General features: G+C 41.9%; 1 pseudogene across 1 annotated transcript; it reads right to left on the reverse strand.

Moving 5' to 3' along the window:
- Positions 1-5,655: 5,655 nt before the first annotated feature.
- Positions 5,656-6,289, reverse strand: LOC308387152 (claudin-4-like; annotated as a pseudogene). Its single transcript has one exon. The product of its transcript is annotated as a claudin-4-like (transcript).
- Positions 6,290-6,926: the final 637 nt, after the last annotated feature.

The following is a 6,926-nucleotide window of genomic DNA, read 5'->3' on the forward strand; positions in this document are numbered from 1 at the left end:
TGGGTGTGTTTAATAAAATTTAAAGTGTTGCGCACACACATAAAGAGCATTGAGATTAAGTAAATAAAGATTAAGTAAAGTTAATATAAAGACTAGAGCCCAGAACATGATATGGTGAAAAAACTTTGAATGATTAAAGGAACATTAGATGAACACAGTAGATTAGCAGGTTGTGTAGCAGAGAGAGGCTTTTTGTTTTCTATCCTTTACAGGAGAAGATTTCAGGACCACAGCGACCACAGGGGTCGCGAGAATCCTGGAAGCCCGAGAACGAATGGAACCAACCAGAGAAAGGAGAAGAACAGAGCACAAAGACACCTAGTTGTTTACATTGCAAAGAAGATCAAAAGCTTGTTAGACACAGGTTATAATGGGAGCATGAAAGTAATGAGAGGGACTTTAGGAATAGTTGCAGGATTTTTATGTTATGTAAATTGCCCAAACACAGTGTTCAGGCTGGATATGCGCTACGTGTTAAAGGGGGCGAAGAAACCAGGCCTAAGTTTTAAAGATGAAACGGGTTAACTCTATAGCGGATGTTTCCAAAGGTTGACAAAATGATCTAGGACCTTTTACCAGAAAAGCTAATTGTATCTTTTGGAGGTTACAGTGTGCACTGAGGGAAGTCAGGAGTGGTTTTAAACTACACTCAACAAAAATATAAACGCAACACCTTTGTTACTGCTCCCATTCCCCATGGGATGGACGTAGAGACCTAAAATTCATTCCAGATACACAATAGAACCATCCCTCCCAAACAGTGGTCACAAATCAGTCCAAATGTGTGGTAGTGGGCACATCTGCTATATTGAGATAATCCATCCCACCTCACAGGTGTGCCACATCAGGATGCTGATCTGACATCATGAGTAGTGCACAGGTGTACCTCAGACTGCCCACAACAAAAGGCCACCCTGGAATGTGCAGTTTTGTCTCACAGCAAAATGCCACAGATGCCACAAGCAATGAGGGAGCGTGCAATTGGCATGCTGACAGCAGGAATGTCAACCAGATCTGTCGCCCGTGCATTGAATGTTCATTTCTCAACCATAAGCCGTCTCCACAGGCGTTTCAGAGAATATGGCAGCACATCCAACCGGCCTCACAACCGCAGACCTCGTGTAACCACACCAGCCCAGGACCTCCACATCCAGCAGGTTCACCTCCAAGATCGTCTGAGACCAGCCACCCAGACAGCTGCTGGAACAATTGGTTTGCACAACCAAACAATATCTGCACAAACTGTCAGAAACCGTCTCAGGGACGCTCAACTGCATGCCCGTCGTCCTCATCGGGGTCTTGACCTGACTCCAGCTCGTCGCCGTAACAAACTTGTGTGGGCAAATGCTCACATTCGATGGCGTCTGGCACGTTGGAGAGGTGTGCGCTTCACGGATGAATCATGGTTCACATTGTTCAGGGCAGATGGCAGCTGAGAATGTCCCAGTTCTTGCATGGCCAGCATACTCACCGGACATGTCGCCCATTGAGCATGTTCGGGATGTGCTTGACCGGCGTATACGACAGCGTGTACCAGTTTCCACGAATATCCAACAACCTCGCACAGCCATTGAAGTGGAGTGGACCAACATTCCACAGGCCACAATTGACAATCTGATAGACTCCATGCGACGATGTGTTGCACTGCATGAGGCAAATGGTGGTCACACCAGATACTGACCGGTTCTGGGTCCCCAGACCCCCAATAGCGCAAAAAACTGCACATTCCAGGGTGGCCTTTTGTTGTGGGCAGTCTGAGGTACACCTGTGCACTACTCATGATGTCAGATCAGCATCCTGATGTGGCACACCTGTGAGGTGGGATGGATTATCTCAATATAGCAGATGTGCCCACTACCACACATTTGGACTGATTTGTGACCACTGTTTGGGAGGGATGGTTATATTGTGTATCTGGAATGAATTTTAGGTCTCTACGTCCATCCCATGGGGAATGGGAGCAGTAACAAAGGTGTTGCGTTTATATTTTTGTTGAGTGTAGTTGAAAAGGGGGTGTAGGAAGTAGATTTAGGGCAGCTCACAGCCCGGCGTAAATGCAAGGTGATGTCACAGAGCTTGATTTATTTGTTTGATTTATTTTTATGACAAAAATAATAAGGAAACATTGAAAACATACAACCCGTTGAGGGGACAGATAGGGTTGGGCAATTGAAAGGTTTTGTTTTGTTTAGCATAATTTCTTTTGTTATATTTTAGCTTTTAACATGGAACACGCCTCTCTGGAGCTTCTCTCCTGATGCTACCCCGCCAAAAACCCATCTCCATAGAGACTGTGTCAGCTCCCAAGCAGACAAATACAAACTAAAAGCGAGCAAACAAACAAACAAACCATCACAGCTCTTCACAACTTAAACATAAACAATCACAAAGAAAGAACAGTACATAATCCACATCTGAACTAAAGAGTAAAACAGTGAAATGTGGATTATTAAATATTAGGTTTCTCTCCTCAAAGTCTCTGTTATCTCACCACAACCGGTCGCAGCAGATGGCCGCCCCTCCCTGAGCCTGGTTCTGCCGGAGGTTTCTTCCTGTTAAAAGGGAGTTTTTCCTTCCCACTGTTGCCAAAGTGCTTGCTCACAGGGGGTCATATGATTGTTGGGTTTTTCTCTGTACCTATTAAGCGCCTTGAGGTGACTTTTGTTGTGATTTGGCGCTATATAAATAAAATTGAATTGGATTTAATTGAATTGAAGTAAACTTAATGGGATAAATTACAAAGGAGCTGAAAGGTCAAATAAAATGCAACTTAAGAAAACAACAGCAAATAGAAAAAAACGATGCAATAGAATAGAAAACACAACTTAACCAAATAGAATACCATAGAAATGGTAAAAAACAATCTCACAAAACACAATAGCTGTTAGTCATCATATTGGAAGAGTAGAGAAACCATATGATGTGAATGAACTTGCTGCTTGTGGAATCGAAACGTCTGACCCCACAAATGATCCCTTGCACCACATATGGAGGTTACATAACAAAGCAATTCCTAAAATGTAAATATAGTCTTCAAAGATGTTGCTTGTGATCCATCTGTAAATATAAAATGAATATCCAAACGCTTCTAAGCTACAAATGGAAATGGTTTATGTAGAGTGTGCAGTGTCTGAGAGAAACTTATGTTCTCTAATTTAAAGTTTAAGAAAATAATGAAGAATAGAAATATATTCTGGACTCATCACAGAAAGTACAAATATGCAGTGAATATGTCAGTTTCTTAAGATAGAATATACCTTTTAAAGTTGTACCTCTTTAAATTTCTGCTCTGCATGAATATATTCTTTAAAACAAACACAATTACCTGCATACATTTTTGTTACATCTGCTAATTATCTCAAGCAACTAGTACCCCAGGCATTCTCTTGCTTAACCCCTGCAAAACATAAAGGCAGACTATGGACTACACAGTTAAATGTGCTAAACATTTTAGAGGAGTTGTAGCCAAAAATTTCAGTTGAGTGCAATTAACTGTTGACATATATGATGAAAATAGAGCTTCAAAGGATGAAATCACCAAGACTGAATGTTGTGGGCCAGAGAAAGCATCCAAAATGAAACGTCTTTAAGAAACACTTTTCTTTCCTAGTTCCTTATATGGACTCAACAGTTAACTTAGAACTCTCTACTCTCTACCACATATCAGCGTCTCTCAGGGAAGCAGAGTGTGCCTTTATCAGGACAAGCTGCACAATAACAGAGTGCTGAACCACGTGGATGCTAACATGACGTAAATGTGAAACAAACTTTAAGCATGCATGGAAAATATGAGGGATTAATGCTTCTTTTTTATTCATTTTGAGACAGGCTGTGTTGTGTGTGCTAGCATACAGTTGTCACAATACGGCTGTGTGCAGGCAAGAGTACGACCCAAACGCAAACTCGCAGAGACAAAAAGTAAACATGCCAGGACTCGCTGGCAAGCTGGAAACCCGTGCCAGCCCCCTGTATGCAGATTGCAGTGCGGCAACCCACATAGACAATTGGCTGCTTGGGATCCTGTGACGCTCCATGAAGCAATTAGTGGCTTGATTGTGCTGAAGATTCTTCACACTGTGGGCTGCTGCCGAGGACTGAACATGCAGTTTGTCCCCCTTGCCTCTCTTTTTGAACTTTGCTTGTTAATCTCTATGGTTGAACTTAGCTGGAGCAGATTTTTGTGGTGTTACTGCTTGTGAGGTTAGCCTTAGTTTGCTTTAGTTTTTCACTCCCGTGTGTGTGTTAGTTGTGTGCTGATTATATGCCCAGTGGTCTGCTGAATGCAGCCCTGTCAGTTTTCTGTTTGAATTTTGCAATAAAACCTTTATTTCACTTAGTTTCCTGTGTGAGGGCTTATGTATGTTACTCCTCCCTGTCCCCTAGCAGAGGGGGTCGTAACACAGAGCACTGTTATGAGTGGAGGACTGTAGCAGCGCACACAAGAGGAATTCATGAGTCAACACACTGAAAATAGCTACCCCATAAAAGTGAAGAAATAAGTCAAAACCTTACTACCACAGATGTACAGGACTTAAGGCACAGAAAAGTGCATTAGCCACTGTAAATATCAACACTTCATCGAGTTCTTTTGATTCCTCAGAGGCATCCGATAGAAGACAAAACAACAAAACACTGCTCAGTAGACCATTTATTACTTCTAGAAGGGAGATGCGTCCTGCATGACACGCTGCTGCGGATCTCAAAATGGTGGTGTGCCCCTAACAGTTTTATTACAGAAGCTCTCTCATTCTAGACTAAACAATTCCAGTAACTTTCCACAGAAAATGGTTTCCTCTTATCTTTAATTTCCCAGGCAAGCATGAGAGAGAGTCTGCAGCTTTCTACTCCCCTTTATTTTCAGGGCTGTGTCCACTTAATACTACACTATATAACTTTATAACACTTATTAATAAAAAAGAATAGCATAATTGAGGCACTGAAAATGATTTATTCCCAACAGTCCCTCCTTCGATCTGATCAGAGTAGATCGACACTACTAAAAGTCATCAAGCATGATCATGTTGTCTTCAGATCCCCAACAGCCCTGTTAACCAACCTTAACAAGCATCCTCAGATAGAAGGCACACCACCACAAATTACCCAACTAAGCTGTAAAAACAGATAAGGAAACCCTAATGGACATAATACATCCCTTCCATTGCCCAAGGACAGATGCCACCCACTCCTCCAATGAATCATCAATTCCAAATATTCATGCATTTATTCTATTCTATTTATTAATTTTCTTAAATGATGTCCTGAATCTTCCCAGGGCTCTAGTTACAGAACCATCTGGGATCATGTTATTGGGAATGAAAGTGCAGCACATATCTCCAGATATTACACACTAGGTGAAGAGTCTTGACCACGGACACAACGACCGAGAGTGTCCGAGCCGGGGCTTCAACCGGCAACCTTCTGATCACAAGGCGAACTGACAACTCTTGAGCCACGATCGCCCTAAATAGCAATGATAATAATAATACTTATGTGATGTAACACAAGCTTATAGGAATCATGTTATATACTTTCCCATAGCATTACATTTGAATTCAACAGTTCAATCTTTCAAATAACGGACAGATATTTGTGAAATCGTGATACATTTGTGAATGTATTTTAACAATCTAAATATACTAAATTCTAAAGAATTCTTTATTTTGATGCACGGGGCTCTTGTGGTCCTCCATAGGAGTGAGCTTTAGAGTACGTGACCTCACATTTAGTTTCACCCTTTGGAGGACAGGAGCTGCACAGGAGGCCTCGTCCCAGGCACGGGAGTCCTGCAGATGTCCAGCCAATGTAGAGCGAGGTTCCAAGCTCCATCTTCATGAAAGGTTTGTAAAAATTATTCATGATGGTGTTAGCACTCCAGCAAACTGCTATAAGCACGAAGATGCCTGCAATGATGAAGACAACTCCAGAAGCTATAGCTATATACTTTGCTCTTTTGCTTTTTGTCCCGCAGTTACTTGACAGACTTATTTCCAATCACACCAAGCAAGACTGCAAAGAACCCGATGATGATGGAGATCACGACAAGTGCTCTTGCAGTCCGCAAGTCTTGAGGTAATGTGAGTACAGAACTGTGGACTTTACATTTTATCTGGCCTGTACTCTGAACCACGCAGTACATCCACAAGCCCTCAAAGATGAACTCAGCAGTGATGTTGTTGGAACCAATGAAGGCTGTGACTTTCCATGAGGGGAGAGCACAGGTGGTGATGGTCCCCAGAAAGCCGATGATAGCCAAGGTCAAACCCAGACACTGCCTACAGTCTGCTCTCATGGTGAAGTTCTGTAAATCTCTTCAAGGAGGAAAGTGTCTTCTTGAGAGCTGCCGTAATTTATATTTGACAAAACTGCTGCTCAGTAACTTAGAGGGGAAGTGGAAAGTGCATTCCTCAGATACTAGTCATATTTTCTGAAACTCTGTTGCAGAAGTTCCCATGAATGTGTGGTACTTAAAGGTTGTGTTGTTTTCACTCTTCTGTCCACTTCATCCCAAACCAGCTTAATGTTGTTTGAGTCTGAAGACTGTGTAGTACAAAGCAATGAACAATGATAAAACAAACAAATACAACCTTTTTTAGATAAATACAATTGAACAAGTTAAAAACCACTAGATACACACAGATATATATAATCCAGGACATTAAAAGGCATTAGTGTTTATGAGAAGCCAAATGGGAAGTTTTAGAAAGATATTTTATAGAGGTTACAGAGTTTGCCCATTTGAGATGTTCAGGCAGGGAATTCCATAGTGGCCGGATTTAGAAAAGAACATCCATGCTGCCATCTCTTCCTTGAAAACTGTAACTGTAGCATTTTATTCATTCACTTTGCACCAATCCTGGTCTCTCTGTAAATGCCCACGGGATCTGTGAATTTTCCAAGTAGGATAGCAGAGTCACCAAATGGAGTAC

Source organism: Rhamphochromis sp. 'chilingali', assembly GCF_963969265.1.
Source record: "Rhamphochromis sp. 'chilingali' genome assembly, chromosome: 19".
Taxonomy (NCBI): Eukaryota; Metazoa; Chordata; class Actinopteri; order Cichliformes; family Cichlidae; genus Rhamphochromis; species Rhamphochromis sp. 'chilingali'.